This window comes from Periophthalmus magnuspinnatus, chromosome 11 (assembly GCF_009829125.3).
Source record: "Periophthalmus magnuspinnatus isolate fPerMag1 chromosome 11, fPerMag1.2.pri, whole genome shotgun sequence".
Lineage (NCBI taxonomy): Eukaryota > Metazoa > Chordata > Actinopteri > Gobiiformes > Gobiidae > Periophthalmus > Periophthalmus magnuspinnatus.
The window spans coordinates 25,640,553-25,653,463 of record NC_047136.2 but is presented as its reverse complement, the minus strand read 5'-3'; positions in this window follow the sequence as shown (position 1 = coordinate 25,653,463).

The window sequence follows — 12,911 nt, the reverse complement described above, 5'->3', positions numbered from 1 at the left end:
GCTAAACTCCACACTGGCCTATGAGAGTTGTGAAAAGCGCTTATAAACTCATTGCTGTGAATCAGTTGGATACTTGGAACGTATAACATAAATAAAGAATGACTTTGGACCGCAGCAAAATGTTTAAAATTAACTCATTTTGTTTTCCAGGTTGAAAACCTGGTACATTGCCTATAATGGCATCTGTATGTGTGTTTATGTGTGTACGTTTAGCATTGAGTTTTAAAATGTTGTGGAGGGCAGTTAAGAATTCTCTAGTATCAGTTTGCAAATGTCTGATGTCTTCATCGGGACAGGACCTGCAGCAGGCACTGGGGCAGTTTGCAGCCGAGGCCATGGTTCTCGACTGGAAAAAGGTGGTTTGCTCTCTCCGGGTGGGTGGTGAGTCTCTGCCTCAAGTGGAGGAGTTCAAGTATCTCGGGGTCTTGTGACCTTGAGTGAGGGAAGGATGGAGCGTGAGATTGACAGATGGATCGGTGTAGCATCTGCAGTGATGCGGTCGCTTTATTGGTCTGTTGTGGTAAAGAAGGAGCTGAGATGAAAGGCAAAGCTAGTTAGCTAGTCACCTTTGGTCGTGAGGTCTGGGTAATGACTGAAAGGACAAGATCACGGATACAAACAGACAAAATGGGTTTCCTCCGCAGGGTGGCTGGGTTCTCCCTTAGAGATAGGGTGAGGAGCTCAGTCACACGGGAGGAGCTTGGAGTAGATCCGCTCCTCTTCCGCGTCGGGAGGAGCCAGCTGAGGTCGCTCAGTCAGGCTTCTGTTCAGGATGCTTACTGGATGCCTCCCTGGAGAGATGATCCAGACATGTCCCACCGGGAGGAGGCTCCAAGGAAGATCCAGGACACCCTGGGAACTATGTCTCTTGGCTGGCCTGGGAATGCCTCAGGGTCCCACCGGTGGAGCTGGAGGACGTGTCTGGGGTGAGGGAAATCTGGGAGTCCCTGCTTAGACTGCTGTCACCACAACCCGGCACCAGATAAGCGGAAGAAAATGGATGAATTACAAGCGATCCATTCTATAAAAGTGTGTTTTAAAATTAGATTTATGTAAATATGACCTGCCATAGACAAGTCCACGTAAGCATTATATGTTTGCCTGCTGTAGTGTCATTTTAGGACTATTCTCTTACTGTTCTTGTGTTGCAATGCTGGAATTTCCTCATTGTGGGACAAATAAAGTTTATCTTATCTTACCTATAAGACCAACAAGATGTATTCTCACAGTATTTGTGAGTGCACAAACTTTCATTCAAATTGGATGTAACAAAAGTTTGATTTTTTGGCAGTTGTGACACTTTGACCAATCAGATTCATATATCCTTCATGACATTTCACCTGATTTCTGATTGCTTTTGGCGAGAGCCATTTCAGATTTATAAATGTGCAGAACAACGTTTCAGAGTATTACAAATATTAATCTAGGCCAGTCATCAGAAAATTACTTTGGCTTCAGACCTCCCTTTGTCTTGTTTGTAATAGGTGGCTTCCCAGGTACACCCTGAGAAACTTCATCTTCTTTGAGCTCCACTCACATCCAGCTGAGACTGTGCAGCCACCAACTGAGCAAGAGCCCCTCACAGCTCATCTGTCTTGACAAATACACACTGCCCCACTCCAATGATAACTGACTCTGGCATAAGTTCTACCTAACATTTTTATATAGTCCCGAAGTAGGCTTTTCACAAAATTTCCCTCTTGACAAAGATGAGCAAAGAAAGCTGTAACCCATTGATCTCTATAAATCAAAGCTTAGCTCCATTAGCCTTAAGTCCTCAATGCTGGTCTGAAAGGCTAACTGACATGTGGATACTTAACACATGTGGACAGCCTGGCCTCATATATAATAAAACAAGACACATGATGAAGAGGGGCTAAATGCCATCTCAGAATGTCACACTTTTACAGGTGAGCGGTGTCACATCTCTGCACTGCTTTGCACTAATTTCCACCACAATAAAGCAGTAAGAAACGGCTGGAGCTCCTCAGATTGACAGCTCCTGGTCTGTATCGTTTAGCAGCAGGCAGGAGGTAATTAGCAGTAGTCTCACAGGATCTACAGCACACAGAGGCTGCTGGTCCAGGCCCATCACACTGACAGCAGGAAAGCATCTTGTATCACATTCACGTCAGTGACAAAAGAGAGACGTTTAATTGACATAAAGATAATGGCACTGTCATTATTACAGGAAAGAGAAAATTATATATTTGAGTTTTAAAATATAAGAAATTGTACAAGGCATGCAAGAGCTAACCTTTATAAGTCTGTAATTAAAGTCTGATCCCACTCTGTTTGAGTTGGATTTTCAGCAAAGTTAGAAAACTTCAACAAATTAAAATTCTGTCATTTTCTTGTCTTTTCACAAAGTAGTCATGATTGCAAAGGCTAATGTTTGCTGCTCATGCTGCACAGCAATAGTACACATTCTTTAGGAGAATTCCAAAAAGTAAACATTCTCACAGTAGTTTAGTAGTTTATCTCACCTCAGACTAACAGAGTTTAGTCCTGTGCTCATTGATTCTGCAGAAATCCACAATGTTTTTCAATCCCCTGTAATTTTTCTTTTTATTTTTTATTTATTTATTTATATATTTATTTATTCCATTATGGACAGACCATGCAAATCCCTGATTGGCTAATCCACCTGTCAGTCACGCCCATCTGAATTCTGAGATTCACCAATGATCAAACTCTCATCTTCATAAAGAATTGAAAAAGTGTGTAACAAAATTTTCTTCTTCATGGAGCAAGGAAGGACAAGCCTGCTGACGGTAAGAATTATTTTTTGATAGCAAAAAAACATCTGCAATACTATAAATTCTAGATGAATGTTTAACTCTTAGGAACATTTGAGAAGTTACATATATGACTTGGAAAAATGTACAAACATTAACTTTATATTTGCACATTTTAAGAGTAAACTTTAAGATAGATGCAACATAAAAATGACATCAAAACTGTCAAAATGTGTGCAGATTTTTTAGATCATTCAGTGCTGGAAAAAGGATCTAAGCAAACGCAATACCGCCCGTATCACGCCAACCTAACTGTGCATGGAAAATTTGTCAAATACTAGACCTGGGAATTACCATAGAAGCTTAAACGGTCCAATAAGCACGTTGAGGCCCAGTTGTTTTACCTTGTCAGCAGGAGACTTCAACGGCGCGGCATGAGACTGCTGAGTCGATGAACAGTAAATCTGCAGGTGCCAAACTGTGAGGTGCCAGAGAGTACAGGCCTGATTAAACAACTGAAGAGAATCAATGGTGGTTTGGAGTGACTTTGGCAGACAGGAGGCAGACGGTGGTGCCATATGTGCATTGACTGACACGGCTCCGGTCCGTTCATTAACAGCTCATAATGAACCACTGCGTTACCCATTGACAGCAGGCCAGCTCCCTCCTGTTTTAATGCAAATTCAGTAACAGTAATGGATGGATACTGTGGTTTCTTGCATGACTTTCTGACCTCAACATCAAATTCAGTCGGATCCACATATTTATTCAATTATACCACAAAATATAACTGTTCCAGGAGTGATGCGTTCTGTCTTATTTGTTTTAATAGGACAGCTAAAATAAATATCAATTCTGATGTTTGTAGACATGTATGAGAAGTGGCTGGGACGTAATTACATTTACTGAGTTTTGATTTACTTATGAAACGTTTTAAAGAAATTGTACTTTTCAGAGTACTTTTCTAGCAGCATACATTTACTCCTACCTGAATAACAGTTTAGTGAAGCAACCCAAAAATGTTATACTGAAATTTGTTGCTAAACAGTTTGTGAGAGCCATAGCAGCGAGTGTGCAAGCAACAAGTAAAACAATCTATGTTCACTTTTCTTGGATTAAAAATAATCTTTGCTATAATTTATATCTGTATTAAACACAGGTGCATCCAAAACCCAGGTGTACAGGCTGTACATTAGGAGCTAAAAATTCCAAAGTGTCATTCATTGGAAAGTCACTGACTACTTTTTCAGCTTTGCTCTAAAGCCTGGAGTTCAGTCAGATACAATTATTCCAGGAGCTGAATGCTGATGTGCTGGTGGTATTCCTCAGGGGTCAACCTTGGGCCCTCTGCTTTTCTCCTGAGAACAGAGATTATTCAACCCCCTGAGGGCAGCTGCCTGTCACTCACATCTGATCCTCTCTTTTATCTGAAACACTACACACTACACATTACTGCTGCTGTTAGTGGACACAGGTCTGTGGCAAGGTAATTTACTGGACATTTACACTTATGCATGATCTAAAATGCTCTCAGTTTTGGTCTCTGTGGTGTGCTGATTGGAGTGCATTTGCTATAAAGTGTCATGAGCTAAGGGAGGAACTGAAAATACAAAAAGGTCTTACACATGTGACAATTGCCCACTAATAGTTAAAGGATTTGTATGTAAAATTCCATACATTTTCATAAAGCTAAATGTTTCCCCAAATGAGGGAGACATGGTCAAATCTAATGCTGATTTTATAGAAAATAACTGTAAAGCTGATTTATTCTAAATTACAAAAACATTAAATATGATCCAAGTTGTAAATGTTATAGTTAGGCATTTTGGTTTTCAAGATAGTCTAAACTGAAAACAGAATGAGCCTCACACAAGTTTCACATTTGGGTTGCCAGTTTGAATGCTGAAATCCAGTTAAAGAATCCAAAAAGGATTCTCTCTGATCTGTGTCCTCACTACTTAAATTCCAGCACCTGCAGCCAATTATTAATCAGTGCCTCTATTACTGCAGTATGTGCTGTTCATACACTAAGGATGAGGAACTCGTGTATGTGTCCTCTATGCAGGGTAAAGTACTGGAAACTCAGGTTCAGTCATGATTATAGTATGTTTTTTTTTAAATTGTAGAGCACAGTCTACTTGCAGTCTCTTTGATTCAGACAAAGTAACAAATTGTTTCCTTGGGCAATCCAAGGATATTCCAAGAAAGAAAAAAAGAAAGAAAACATTCTTCATAATTATTTCAAATGTGAAATTTCTGTCCAAAATCCAAATGTGTCCGAGCTGCATGATCCGTGCAAATCCACAGTTCCCATTCACTGGGTTTATTTCAGAATTTCTTGAGATAAGCTCCACCTAATCAGTCCACTTAGTGGAAATTAGCCTCATGCTAATATCTGATCAACTGTAACAGGAAGCTTCTGTAAACGTATGTGACATTTCATGAAGCTGATGTATTGTAATTAGTGATTTCTGACATTAATAAGATAAAGAAGGCTGAAGGAGCAACACAGTTTTACAACTATTAAAATGTTTTTTTGACATTTATAGAGAGGTTAAAGGGGCTGTGTCAGAGGAAAAAAAAAATGTTTTGCCCTTCTACAGTACGAGACTGCTGTGTGTTGTCTGTGTCTAATTACAAAGCAATTTTATCACACACAACCCTAAATGTAACAGTCCTACTATGCTGGGTATTGTTAGCATGACTTATCCTAGAAAATTATGTTTGTTAGGAATGCATTAGGAAGGTGAGGAAGTGTGTATATTAAAGGCTCACTATGTAACTTTTCTGGTGCATGTTCCACCACCAGTTTGTCTCCATAGAGATGTAAGTGCTTTGTTTAGAATGCTCCACTGTCCACTGTGCTTTAAAACACCTTAAAAACATACATTCTTACTTGTCCTGCCCTTTCTACCAATCTGCTCTGTAACTTGATCTGGTAGTGTGCTTGTCTCCATGGAGATAGATATGTTTACATAAGTAATACTGTGGAACATTCCAGGCAAACAATAGATATCCATGGAGACAAGCTGATGGCTTTTTGGCACCACCAAAACGTTACACCATACACCTTTAAACACAGTAGACTTTAAAACCTCCAATCCTCGATCTCACCCACAAAACACTTCAACTAAATAACTCTGACAAACCACCGAAAAAAATTACTGAACCTTGAAAACCACCTGGCACCAGGACCAGACGTTCCACCTCTGTCAGTCTGTCATTCAGTTCTTGGCTCCATTTTACTGCACTGACTCACACATTGATGAAATGTGGTCACGGTTCCACCTGCCAAGGACCAAACACAAATCTTGTTAATGATACTAATGGAACTTTAAGTGCTGCCCCTTACACCGAGACTACGCTGACCACTGGCACCGTTTTGTCAGTGGTGCCAACTCATTACCTCTTCCCCCATAAGAAATTGTTTGCTGTTATGTTACTGCTAAAGGTTTCTGTTTAAACTTGGCAAGCCTGGACCGTTCGTAGGCAGCAGCTTCGTATAATTGCTATTGATGGTTCATTCACTCCCAGCAGAGGCCAAATTAATCGCTACGGCAACTACTGTCCTATTGCATCATTACTTAGGATGCTTTTCCCAGTAAGTGAAATCTTAAAATAAACTTGTTAGAGAGTTTACTGTGGGCTGGGAAGGGGAGCAGATGGCAGCTGCTTAAGAGGGAATATGGAGTGTAATGGATTTTGTTCAGAAAGTTTTGGAGCCACAAATAGTAAAGATGTTATGAAACCTAATAAGTTTGAATTGAAATTATAATTGTGCAATCAATCAAATTCTTATGGAATTTATCAAATCAAATGTGTATGTATGTATGTATGTATATATATATATATATATATATATATATATATATATATATATATATATATATATATATATATATATATATATATATATATATACATACATACACATTTGATAAATTCCATAAGAATTTGATATATATATATATATATATATATATATATATATATATATATATATATATATATATATATATATCTTATTTAAAACAGTCAAAGCCACAGTGCTGAGTAACATGAATAATACAACAATGGTACAGATTAGTCAAAGGTATTAAAAATCAGACACTAATCGATACTAAAGCGAGAATCGAAACTAGGTTCTCATTTTCGGTAATATAGTCACATTCACAAGACAAATATAACAAATATAACACTTTGAGTGCCTTAAAAGCTGGAAAAGCGCTATATAAAAATGTGTGACCATCTAACACCACAGACTAGTATATGTATGGAACCAACTTGGATAACTGAGAGATTACACAGATATAAGGCCACATGGTAATCTAAAAGAAACCACTAACACTTAATGAAAACAGAGTATACTAAAACTGCAGCTGCGGCATCGAAAGGGCCGCACTTCACAATCGGTCGACCTGGCACTTGTGTCTTGTTACAGCAGCTTTGGGCTGTATTTATCACTAAACAGACAAGTCAACACACATTAGAAGCTCTGATGCACTAACATGGATGGTGGGTTAAGTGTCTTGCCCAAGGGAGTTGGAATCGCACCGCCAACCTGTGGGTCAGTGGATTTGAACCATCCACAAACATGGAAGAACATGGCTTTTTTCAGATATCACCATGGCAACACTGTGCAGAATACAACTTTGACTCCAAGACTTTTTTGACGGGGGGACTGAAGAGTCACTGTGCCAAATTTCACATTGTTCAATGAGGTTAATAAGTTGTTATATTGGTTTAAAATTTTGGAAAATTAGGACATTTTCCCATTAGGATAACATTTGCAGTCTCAAGGATTGCCATGACAACGCCATTCAAAATATGACATGGGTCCTATTGTGAAGAGTCATTGTGTCAAATTTCACATTATTCCATGAAACTAATATTCCTGTCATGAATGGGAAATTTTGGGATCACTCTCATTAGGCTAACATTGGCTCTTAGGCACATCGACATGGCAATACGGCCAAAAATACAACATGGTTTTCTTTGGCTTTTTTGATTTCAGATGGCGTTGTTGCGCCTTTTTTTTTACATAGGCCTGCATTTTGTGAGTTTTTGAATATGTTCAGGAGTCAAATTCCTGCTCAATGAGCAGAAGAAAGAGGCGAAGGTTTTAGCAAAAATAATATATGCATTGCCATGACAACAACATACTATATGTTCTTTGAAACCTCTCGACATTCCCCACATCACTGTGTGAAGTTGAACACTCATCATTGGGAAAGAAATAGGTCCTGGAGCTTTTGCCTATTGATTACATTGAGTACATTGCATTTTTCATAAAATATCCAAAAGGTAAATACACAAATGTTGAACCTGATCATTTTTTATAGAGGCTAGACTCCAAGAACTCTCCATATTACAATGAAAATCATCATTTTAACTACTGCATATCCATTTTAGCTCCACCATCTCTATTATATATTATTGGCCTATACAATTTTGTGATCTGAAATCCAACCATTCTTCCACTGGTCAAGATCGAGGACTCTTTCTTTAGACCAACCACTTTATTATCAGTCTATATAATATCCAGCAAATCTCTCCAAAAATAAATACAATGTGAAGAATAGCTTTTTGCTTTTCCCTGAACTGAACTTCCCAGTACCATTACCACACCCCAGAAAGAACGACATTTTAGTGGCAAACATGCTTGTGTTGTTTCTTGGCAGTGGCTGGTTCATTTCCTTCTGTGGATACCCCTTTGATTTTGGAATTGCAGAACATAACTGTTTTTGTCTTGCTGTTACAGACTGACAATATTTGTGATACAAATCAACAACACAATCTGTGTCTGTGTATTTGTTTTTTGTTGAATTTTATGTGAGGCATTCTGGGCAGCTAAAGTTGTTCTTAAATGTGCTGTAATAAATAAATTCCAATTGAACTGAACAAACAAATTGCAAGCTAATGTGAAGTGATTTTTCTATGGGGTATCAAAGTGCCCGTGATGGGATTTCAGCCAAGTTACATAAAAGCAGAGGGAATGACGGAAGGCTCCATTGATCCAGCAACAACTCTATGTAACATTTCTGGTGGAGAGTGTTTCAGCTGCTTGTCTGCATGGAGATGTTATTGCTTTGTCTGGAATGTCCCACAGTATAGAATTAAAGCTCCTATATCACAAGAAATTGACTCTTGTGAGTTTTAAACCAGGGTGCAATGCAGTTTCCTTCTCAAAAACATACAAACAGTTGTGTTTTGTTTCATTCACACATGTTTGAGTAATACTTTATTATTCTCCAAAAATCAAAATGCTTCGTTCCACCTTGTGATGTCATGAAGCGGAATTTATTTATTTATTTTTTTAAGTTAACAGCTATCGTTTACTTTTTGTTAAGTAGAGGTTGGGAATTCCAGGGCTGAAATTATCCAAATCATTCTCATGAAGGTGTATGGAGTTTTAAGACACAGTGGAGCACTTCCTGTATTACCATATGAGTGTTGAGAGGAAAACTCTCAAAAAGCCACAACACAAAACAAAACTCTAGCTCTGTTTTTGATGAGGAAACAGTATTGTACCCTGGTTTAAAGCTCACAAGAGTCAATTTTGTCTGATATAGGAGCTTTAATTCTATACTGTGGAACATTCCAGACAAAGCAATAACATCTCCCTGCAGACAACATCATCATAAATCAGAAAATAGAGTTACATGGGTCTTTTAAACTATTATCTTGGTGAAAACAAGTTAAAGGTCAGATCTGTGGAGAGGCATATTCAAGGTATTTTGAGCAACAAAAAAACAACAAAAAAACGCAAATGAGTGCAAAATAGACAAGTTTAATGCCATACTACGGAACGTCCCAAAGCTGTAACATCTCCAAGAAGACAAGCTCCAATTCTTCCTGATAAAATCCAGGTCCAGATCCATCTTTATTTTCCCTCAACTTTGAATATAGTTAAATACTTGTAGCGTAAATGTTCAAAATCCAGTTCTTTTCTTTTAAGTCCAGTTGCGCAGACTAAACAGCGACATTACCATTTATATTTCTGCTTCTGTACGTTCCCATTTACAGGCACATGAAACACTCCCTATCCTCTGTAGTGGCATGTGTGTGATGTAGAATCAGAGAGCCTTAAGTCCACCAGCTGAAGCCCTTCATTTGGAGCGTGTGGAAATGGAACAGGCAGGCAGCCAGACTTTCAGATGGAGGCATGAAAAGTGGAGCATATAGAGGACAAATGACCACTGGTGATGACAGTTTAATGAGACGTCAGCTCAGCCATTTCAACACTTTAAGTTCAATTACCACAGAGATCTTTCTTCATCGAATAATCTAATACTAATGTAATAGAAATAATCAGTTAAAATGACTGCAAATTGGCTCTTCTAAGGATTTTCATTTTCTATTATGGGAATAACAACGGAAACAGAAGTCAATTGTTAAGAAATCAGATCACGCACTGCCTGAATTACTTTTCTGGTGAGTGTTTTCCTCCTGTTTCCATCTCCATGTAGATGTAATGTTCCACAGTAATACAGTATTAAACTCTATGGAATGAGCAGGTGACGCTACTGGGGCAAGTTACAGGTCAGATGGATGAATGTGCAATGACTGTAATGTGCAATGAGTTTAATGTGCAATATGTGGAATGTGCAATGAGTGGAATGTGCAATGTTTTGTATGGTGCTATAATGGGAACTGTGCAAAGAGTTTAATGTGCAATATTTAGAATGGTGCAATAATGGGAACTGTGCAGTGAGTGGAATGTGCAATGTGTGGAATGTTGCAATGAGTGGAATATGCAATTGGTGGAATGTGCAACTATGGGAACTGTGCAATGAGCATAGTGTGGAATTGTTATTTTGACCCTTTTGTGACCCCAGCCCTTGAGACAATGGATGGAAAATGATCCTTTGTCTATAATCCGGTGTGTTTACATTTATGTTGAATCATGTCTCTCCATTAACATGCATTGTCCCAACCAAATAAATAAACACATCTTTTTTGGTAATAAAAACATCTCTAACTGGATAAATGCATTGATAGATATTTAACGCCATACTGTTGAACATTGCAGGCAAAGCACCTCCATGACGACAAGCAGGTGGTGGACTCCCACCAAAAAAGCAGCAAAGTGTGCCTTAAAGCTAGCATCTGTAATTAGACTGACCTGGGAATGTTGTATTCTCACTTACCACCTCTAGATGCGATCTATGTTACTGCAGTCTGATAGAGCAGGAGATTGGGCCTGACAGAAGAAGACCAGAGAGCACAGGTGAGTCTGAACACAGGTCAGGTGAGGAGGGGGGTGGGGGGAACAGGTTTTGCATCTGCCAACTACTGGTTCAAATATACTACTACCAAATAAACTAGTGCTAGCTTTTCCTCGTCTCTAGTGGTTGCTATTTTGTGCTTAAAATTCTAAACCATTTTTCCCTGCTACACCTCATTGGAAATGTTTTCTTAATGGTCCTGGGGGGTCTGTGGCATTCGGAGGGAATTGTTGAACTACAAAATGTAATAAATTACACCAGTGAACTTTGCTAAAATGGAATCACACTGCCAGTTGCAAATGATCAGCTTATCTTCTGCCAGTGTTTCTGAGTTTCCATTATACACCTTGTACCTTTCATTTTAACAACTTGGTCGTCAAAAACATGTTGATGAAATGGCATGCAATTAGCTCACACGTGCATGATGAGCTCTAATTAGTTACAACTTATCTGGGATAGATCCAAGCTGACCTTCAGTGGAGCTGCTGAGTGCCACGCGACAAGGGTGCAACTGGTTCTATGTGATAATATATGAACACACCGCTACTACCAGGACATGGGATTAACAAGCAGCACATCAGGGAAGGCATTAACTAGCACATGCTCAGGGTTAGCCATCTTAGACTGCACAACCTAGAGACCGCAGCTTAATTATATCATGCAACTAAATATATTTGTGCTATTTGTGTGGAAGAGAATTTCACTGTAGATGTTTTTTATTTAGATGAAAAAAAAGCATGCAATTAATGTGATTTATTTTAACTCTTTGCATGCCAAGGAAAATCCCAAATTTTGCCTAATGATAATAATACACTGAAAAAAGTGAAACATTGCTGTTGTTCATTCAATGCGTTTTTTTCCATTGGTTTAATTTAACAAAATCTAATTGGTCTGTACAATTTTAATGATACAGATTTAAACTTGTGTTTGTATTTATATTTTTTAGGTAAATCCAATTTGGCTCGTGTAAATCAACAGTAGTTCACAATAGTTACATTGACCCAATTAATAATTTATTCATTGTGCCTTTCTTGCGCATGCGCTATGCCAAGTCAATCCTCCAACACAGGGGGCAGCACCGGCAAGAACTTTACTTGATTCTGTTCAATAATGCAACAGAAGAGAAGTGCGGCCCATGTGCTCTAAAAGTTTCAACAAGTGACCGAGACCTCGTCAGACCTAGTCAGACCTACACCTTTTCTCCGTGATGAAAGGTAATTAAAAATTACATTTAGACATGTCTTTGTAAGTGTGTTCTCTTTTTGAGTATAAATGCACGTACTTGAAGGTGATTTTTGATGTTTTATATTTAGTTTTAATATTATCTGCTAGACTTGAGAAACAAATTGAATTAATGAATTTGGACATCAAGACCATGAAAATCAGAATATGGGGGAGGGGGGGATTTATTTTTGACACTGCATGAAATTATATCCTTATGAGTGAAAGGTTTAATTTGAGATAGTCTCGCGCTGCCGCCATTTTGTGTTCGTTGCCGCGATGATGCATTTCAGGCAGAGTCCCAATTCGCCAAATGCACCATTCCAACAGTACATCTAACGGTGCATTTGGCTAATTGGTACACGGCCTCAGTCTCTGCAATCCACGCAAATGTAGTGTTGCACGGGTCAGGTTTGTTTTTTCAACCGCGGGTCCAGCAATTTGGCATTTAAAGACCCGGCCCGCGCGACGGCATTTTTTTTCAACTGACGCACTTTGCGTCAAAGGTTGTGTGAGTGCCTGGATGCTTCAAATTGATGTAACCGAAGGGTCTGAGCAATAACACATTTGAACAAATGTTGAAACCTAACCCTAACCCAAAAACTTGACTTGAGATTACGTCTTTCCTTCGCGCGCGTCCTCTCTCTTCTCTCTCGCGCGCCCTCTCTCTTCTCTCACGCGCCCTCTCTCTTCTCTCTCGCGCGCCCTCTCTCTTCTCTCACGC